Genomic DNA, 6,169 nt, shown 5'->3' with positions numbered 1-6,169 from the left:
TGTTAGTATTGTTATTATTGGCTGTAAGCGATCCCAGGCTGGCTTCCTTGCGAGTAAGGAGCACTGAATTCAGCCAGGCTGACTTCTGGGAGGGGTTTCTCCGTCGGACCCGTGTTTACTCGGAAGTAAGGGCTCTTTTCGGTGAGGCTCACTCCCCCAAAGAAGTGCGCAGCGGTTCTTCAATATTTTTTGTTTTAAAGGAAAGAAAGGGAGAGGCTGGATTTGCATGTGAGGAGGGAGGCGGGGGGGGGATGAAGAAGGGAATTGATTCGCTCGCCAGTCCCCTCCTGCACCGATGGCACAATCTGCTTGAGCCGCCGGCAAAGATCAGGGCGATATTTTTTGTAGTTCATAGAAGCGGCACTTCCTAGCAAGGGCAAGTTAATATAAAGCTCTTCGGGGTTAAAGTTCTTTTCCCTCTCTCTGACGTGGGGGGTGGCTTGTGATTTTCTTTTTTGGGGGGGGGGGTTTGTTTCTCTTTGGGGACCAAAAAAAAAAAATCAGTCCCCATCCCTAAAACCTCTACTTAGCCACGTTCCAAATCATCATAGCTAATAAGGATCCGAGCTGTAGGTTCCGATCTTCGAGAAAATTGGAGTCCTCTCTCCCCACCCCCACCCCCGCCCGGCGATGCATCTGTCCTTGGGTGTTTTAGGAGTTTATAGAAACTGAAGGATGAGGCTGGACGGGGCTGCGGGGAGAACTTCCATAACTCTGTCTAGGAATTATTTGGCAATGGCAAAGTATTTGTCTCTAAATCCGCGAGGACCTTCCCACGGTCTGCTGTTGTCTCAGTCCTTAGAAATGATTGCTCGTGCAGCTCTATTTATTGAAAAACAAATTAAAAGGCCGATCTCTTTAAAAAAAAATAGATTGGGAGGTAAGTTTCCCCTCCCTCCTGCCCTAGTTAATTTAGAAATGTAGAAATTATATATAAATGGTTGGTAATGAGATTACACGTTTAAGCACTTGCTTTTCAGATGGAAGGGGGATCTGGAATCAAGAATTCAGGAATGTGCATTAAAAATAAAATATATGAATTATTATAATCATTATCGTCGTCTAAATTCACTGTTGATTTCCACCCCCCAAGGAGACGGCTGGCTCGGTGATTCCTTGCCACAGACTTAGATCGAGGCGATCTCATTCAGATGAATAACGCTCTGGACCCGATTGCTGGGGATTTGCACTTGGCTGGTGTATTTCATTACGATCTTATCACTCTCTTGACCATCCGTCCAGAAATCCATAGGTCTCGTGCTTAAACGAATGGCACTTGCTTCTCCGACTGCCGGATAACGCAACCAAAGGTTTAACACTCCACCCCCCCCACCCCCCAAAAAAGTTTGATCCCAACTCTGTCCAGAGGACAGGAGTAAAAAGCCCGAAGAGGATTTCCCCACCACCACCACCTTGCTTAATTAACACAGTTTCCTATCTCACAATCATCATCAGTGGGTTGTGGGATTGTTTTAAAAGAAAACCCAACGGAGAGATGTTCTGAATTAATACATAAATGCCAGGTCTTAAGGGAAGAGCCTTCTTAACCCTGGCAGTAATAGGAAGGGGTTTCCTTCGTGAGTTTCTTTCGCCCATCCCGGAGCTCCAAAGCCGTCCTGCTTGACCCGGGGGCGGCAGTCCATCTCGCATTGAAGGCAGTGGCGAAACTGTCCTCGGTTAGAATGGAGCAGCGAGGCAGCGAGGCTTCTTCGCTCAGCCCGCGTTTGGGGGGGGGGGGGCTTCCAGGAGGGCACTGGGGGAAAGCACTCTTATCAAAGAGCCTGAAATGAGGATTTGCTTTGGCAGGGGCCCAAAGGACGCACCTCCCCTCTCCTCCCACCCACCCCCCTCCGCGAATCAATCAAATGTCTGGATATTTCCTTTTTTCAACACGCAACAAGAAAGCTTTGCTCACGTGCGCACAGTTTGCAAAGGGGCTGTGGAGAACTCTTCCCTCTTGCCCGATGAATTCTGAGGCTCAAAGAAATGAATCGGATTCCACCACCACCACCCCAAGAAATAAAACAAAACACACACGGGAAGAGAATCTCTCCTAAATCCCCCGTGTCAATTTCTTTGGACTGCTAACATTCATCATCCCGAGCTTGGGGTCTGTGCGCCTGCATGTCTTGATTTGGGCTTCCTGCGATGGGCTGCCAAGCAAGGTGCTGAGCCCCCCTCCCCACGAAGACCCCCCCCCCCCCACCCATCTCAGATTGGGAGCTCTCTTTTGAGGGCGATTGCAAGTGACTCGAGCGAGCATCCCCATGCCTTGCTCAAGGCGCACATTCAATGCACAGTTCACAAGCAGTTTATCTTAGCTTAATGTAAGTAAAAGTAGAGTGTCGTATCAGCGTAGCATTTGTTTCAGTTTCCTTCGGTGGGAAGCGAGGGGTGGGGGGAGCTCTAATAGATTTAACTGTGTCAAAGCGAGGGGGAGATGCTGGCGGAACCCAGGAATACCGTCCCTGGGGCGGCTCCTGTTTACCGTCAGTCTGGATCACGCCAGCCTCAAAGACCTGAACTTTTTTGGGTGGTTTAAGAAAAAAAGGGGGGGGGAATACCCTGAGTTATCTCACGGGTGGCTGCTTCGGGTAAAGAGCTGCAAACGCACCCTTTAGAAATGCCCCCCCCCAGCCCAACTTTCAAAGTGCCTTTAAGGACTTTGTCTGTGGTCGGTGGTCTCCCGCCCCCCACTCCACCTCACCCCACCCCACCATGATGCGCAGTACAAAGCAGCTTTTTGATTAAGCAAACAGAAGAGCATTGGTTAAGAACACACTTTTAGTTTGTGTTTTTTAAGGTTCCCCTGGGAATGTGGACTCGGAATTGGTTAATAATGCGCAGTACTTGCTAAATTGCTGACTTCCAGATGTGGGGGGGGGGGGGGGAGAGAGAGAGAGAATATCTTTCTTGTTTAGGACCTACGTAACCTGATTGGATTAGGACAGGCGCGTCACATTGGAAACCTTTTTGAGTGATGATTTAATTAGCCATACAGTAGAAAGCTGGATTCGCCTGGAAATCCCTTCCCTATTTGCATAACCAATCCCCATAGTGCAAAGGTGGAGTCTAAGTGTTTTAATTTTCATTTTAAAACCTTTCCCCAAAGTCTCCCAAAAAGACTTGTTACTCCCCTGAAACGCAAAGCCACTCTCTCCTCTTCTCATCTACCGAGGTGCTCTCCCCCCCCCCTACACACACACACATTAAAGATTTATACCTGGTGGTTTATGTCTTATAGATGCATCTCTCTCTGTCCAACTTCTATTTGTCTCCCTCAAAGTAGATCTGTAAGTAACTATGCCTGCACTCCTATGCACACTGGGAACATCTGGGGGGGGGGGGTGTTACTTATAAGAAACCAGGCGCCTTGCTGCTTATGTCTAAAAATGCCTAGGTAGAAAATAAATGTTGTATATTTGATACCTAACCGGTGCCCACCTTTGGTTCTCCCTCTCGCTGTGTCTGTCCATCTACCTGTCTCCTTCCAAGTGTAAAGAGGGCTATACGGATTTGACCCCACTAACCGTTCGGCTTCCAGGCCAAGAAAATGTCAAGAAATCCCCCCTCCACCTCTGCACGAGGAGAGACCTGGCAACAGCCCAGTCCTAAACAGGCTCCTCTTTGCCTCCCAGTAAGCGCGCTTAGGATCACGATTCCTTCATCCTGGCTCCCAAGGGCTCCGAGCCTGGGATCTCCAGCGCCACAGCCCCGCTGTCTCCCAGCCCCAAGTTTTATTCCTTTGAAATTGGGGTGGGGGGGAGCCCTGGAGGCGCGGAGGGGGAGGGGTGCCGCGCGGCCAGCCCAGGTCTCCCCGCGTGTAGGGCGCCGGCCCCGCCAAGGGGCGCGCTGCAAGGCCGGGCAGCCGCCGAAGAGCGCCGAGCCCCGGGTGTCTGGCTTGTAACTTTCAGCTCCTTTGGAGTTCGCCAGTTCTGTGAATGGTGTTCACCGTTTTCGCCTCGCATTCAGTAGGATTTAGTGAAGAGGATAATGATGCCAAAGGCTTGAAGGCTGGGGAGGGAGGGAGGGAGGCAGGGAGGCAGGCCAGGGAAGGAGGGAGGGGGAGCCGGAGGGAGGGAAGCACAGAGGGAGGGAGGGGAGGGGAGGGGAGGTGGAATTTCATTTCTTCCACTAAAGCGTTTGCGGAGACTTCAAGGTATAATCTATCCCAGATCCTTCCTTTCCCAGAGAGAAACTTGGCGATCACGTTTCCACATGATGCTCACGTTCGGTGCTCTTCAATTATCCCTCCCCACAAAGATAGGTGGCGTGTGTTTCAGGGTCCTCTCTCCTCTCTCTCCTACAGAAAAGAAAAAGAAAAAAATGTCATTAGAAGAGGCGTAACACGTCAGTCCGTCCCCAGGTTTGTGTTTCCTGGAGTGGCAGAAAGAGATCAGTCCTAACCTGCCCAGCAGGACTAACGGTCCGGACAACTCTTTGCGAGGCTTTTGACCAATTTGTTCCTCCAGACCAGCCGCATCTTCCCCGCACCTTTTTTTTCTCCTTCCTCCACTTCGGCTTTTTTTTTTTCTTCATGCTTCTTCTCTTCATTGCTGGCCAAAACTACAACCAAGACTTCGCAGGTACGTTCTCGGAGATATTTTTCCTCCTCTTTTCTGTTTTGCTTATGATTGTTCCGCCTCTCTTCTCTCCTTCTTTTCCCACCCACCCCCTTTGAAAAAACAAACAAACAAGCCATTGCTAGCTTGGGGTCTCTTTGCCTGGTCTGTAGCTGGGGAGGAAGTGGCGGTGAGGAGCCAGATCTCCTGTTTCGACCTGGAATTTACATTTCCTTGGGACCTCCTTCCCAAAGACATCTCACCTGGGGGGTCCCCCCCATCCCTATACCTGCCTAACCAGGTAGAAAAGGTGGGGGGGGGAATTGCAATTGCCAAAAGGAGGGAAAGCTCTAGTTTTCCTTCCTCTCCGTCTGTTTTTTGAAAGAAGCATTCTGTCGGCTTCTCTCTGGATCCACGCTGAAACATCTTAAAGTTTACACGTACCTGTTAATGATTTTCAAGCCGCGGATAAGAACCCCACAGGCACGGCTGGCTGAAGCCTGGAGCCCGGGGACAGGTTTAAAAGAACTCTAAGCTCCACATTTTGACCAGGGGGAAAAAAAGTATCATTTTGTTTTCTCCCTCTTTCTTCCCCAGCAGAAAGTTTGCTGTTCTGTCTGCTTTTAGTCAGTTTCATTTCTTACTTGTCTTTTTCTGAAGCCGGGTTGAAGTAACACCTCAGCTTCTGGGATTCGCAACAAGAAGTGAAAGTAGCGGGGACTGGAACTTTGCTGAAGAGTCGCTTTCAGAAAAAGAAAACAGAATAAGACTTCAGCTAGGAAGAGGCTGGGGGGGGGGACTTTCTGGAGATCCCCGCGTCCTCAAAGATTGGCAAGTCTCGGGCGGAATGTTTAGCAGGGGAGACTGACTGCCAATGATTTCGCCACTCGTCGCTTTTGCCACAATTCTGCCACTTCTCCAAGAAAGCGTTGGAGAGTCAGGTGGTGGCTTTAAACAGGGCGTTTGCCTCCTGTTACCTCTTGGCTATTTCTGCTGGGCAGAGGGATGGCCACTCCGGAGTTTAGAAGCCACCGAGCCACCATCGGGGTGCTCTTTTCGCACGCACACACGCGAGGCACGCTCCAGTGGCTCCAGATGGGCTTCTCGGGAGTAGCTGACCTGGCCTGCGCCACCCTACAGCCTCACCTGCACCCCTTCCCCCCAAATAAGGCTCCTCTTCGATCCAAGATCGAAGAGCATCATCCTGATAACGCTGTGAAAAGAAGCTTCTGAAACAGGCAAAGGGAAATGATGGGGTGGGATGGGACCCCCCCTCCCCTCCCCTCCCCTCTTCATGCCCCTCGCTCTGTTGAAGTTGCGAGTTCGGTGCTGCCCGTGGATGGAGGAAGCTCCGCCGAGTTCTCCTGCCCGGGACCGCAGCCTCCCCAAGGCAAAACCTCCGAGGCTGCGAGCCCGTCCCCCGGTGGCAAAGAGGGGCCAGACAAAAGAGGAGGTTAAGGGCGCGTTCGGTTCGGGAGCGCAAGGGTTAATCGTCCCTGTTTTACAGTTTGCATCTGTTACATCTTTCATAGTTCTCTTTCTCCCCCCCCCTCCACCCGCCCCCACCCATCCAGGCCGGCTCCCTTGTATCAACTAATCCTAAAGTC

The 6,169-nt window shown here is 51.0% G+C and overlaps 1 protein-coding gene across 1 annotated transcript in view; it reads left to right on the top strand.

The window, feature by feature from the left end:
* The first annotated feature begins 4,298 nt into the window (after positions 1-4,298).
* Positions 4,299-6,169, top strand: part of ZEB2 (zinc finger E-box binding homeobox 2) — a 197,680-nt gene continuing 195,809 nt past the window's right edge. The window contains exon 1 of the mRNA XM_015424491.1: positions 4,299-4,586. The gene's annotated coding sequence lies outside the window, so the exon portion shown is untranslated. The remainder of the gene's footprint in view (positions 4,587-6,169) is intronic.

Source organism: Gekko japonicus, unplaced genomic scaffold (genome assembly GCF_001447785.1).
Source record: "Gekko japonicus isolate JY-2015 unplaced genomic scaffold, Gekko_japonicus_V1.1 scaffold124, whole genome shotgun sequence".
NCBI lineage: Eukaryota > Metazoa > Chordata > Lepidosauria > Squamata > Gekkonidae > Gekko > Gekko japonicus.
Note: the sequence above shows the minus strand (reverse complement) of the source record. Positions and strands in the feature narration are given on the sequence as shown.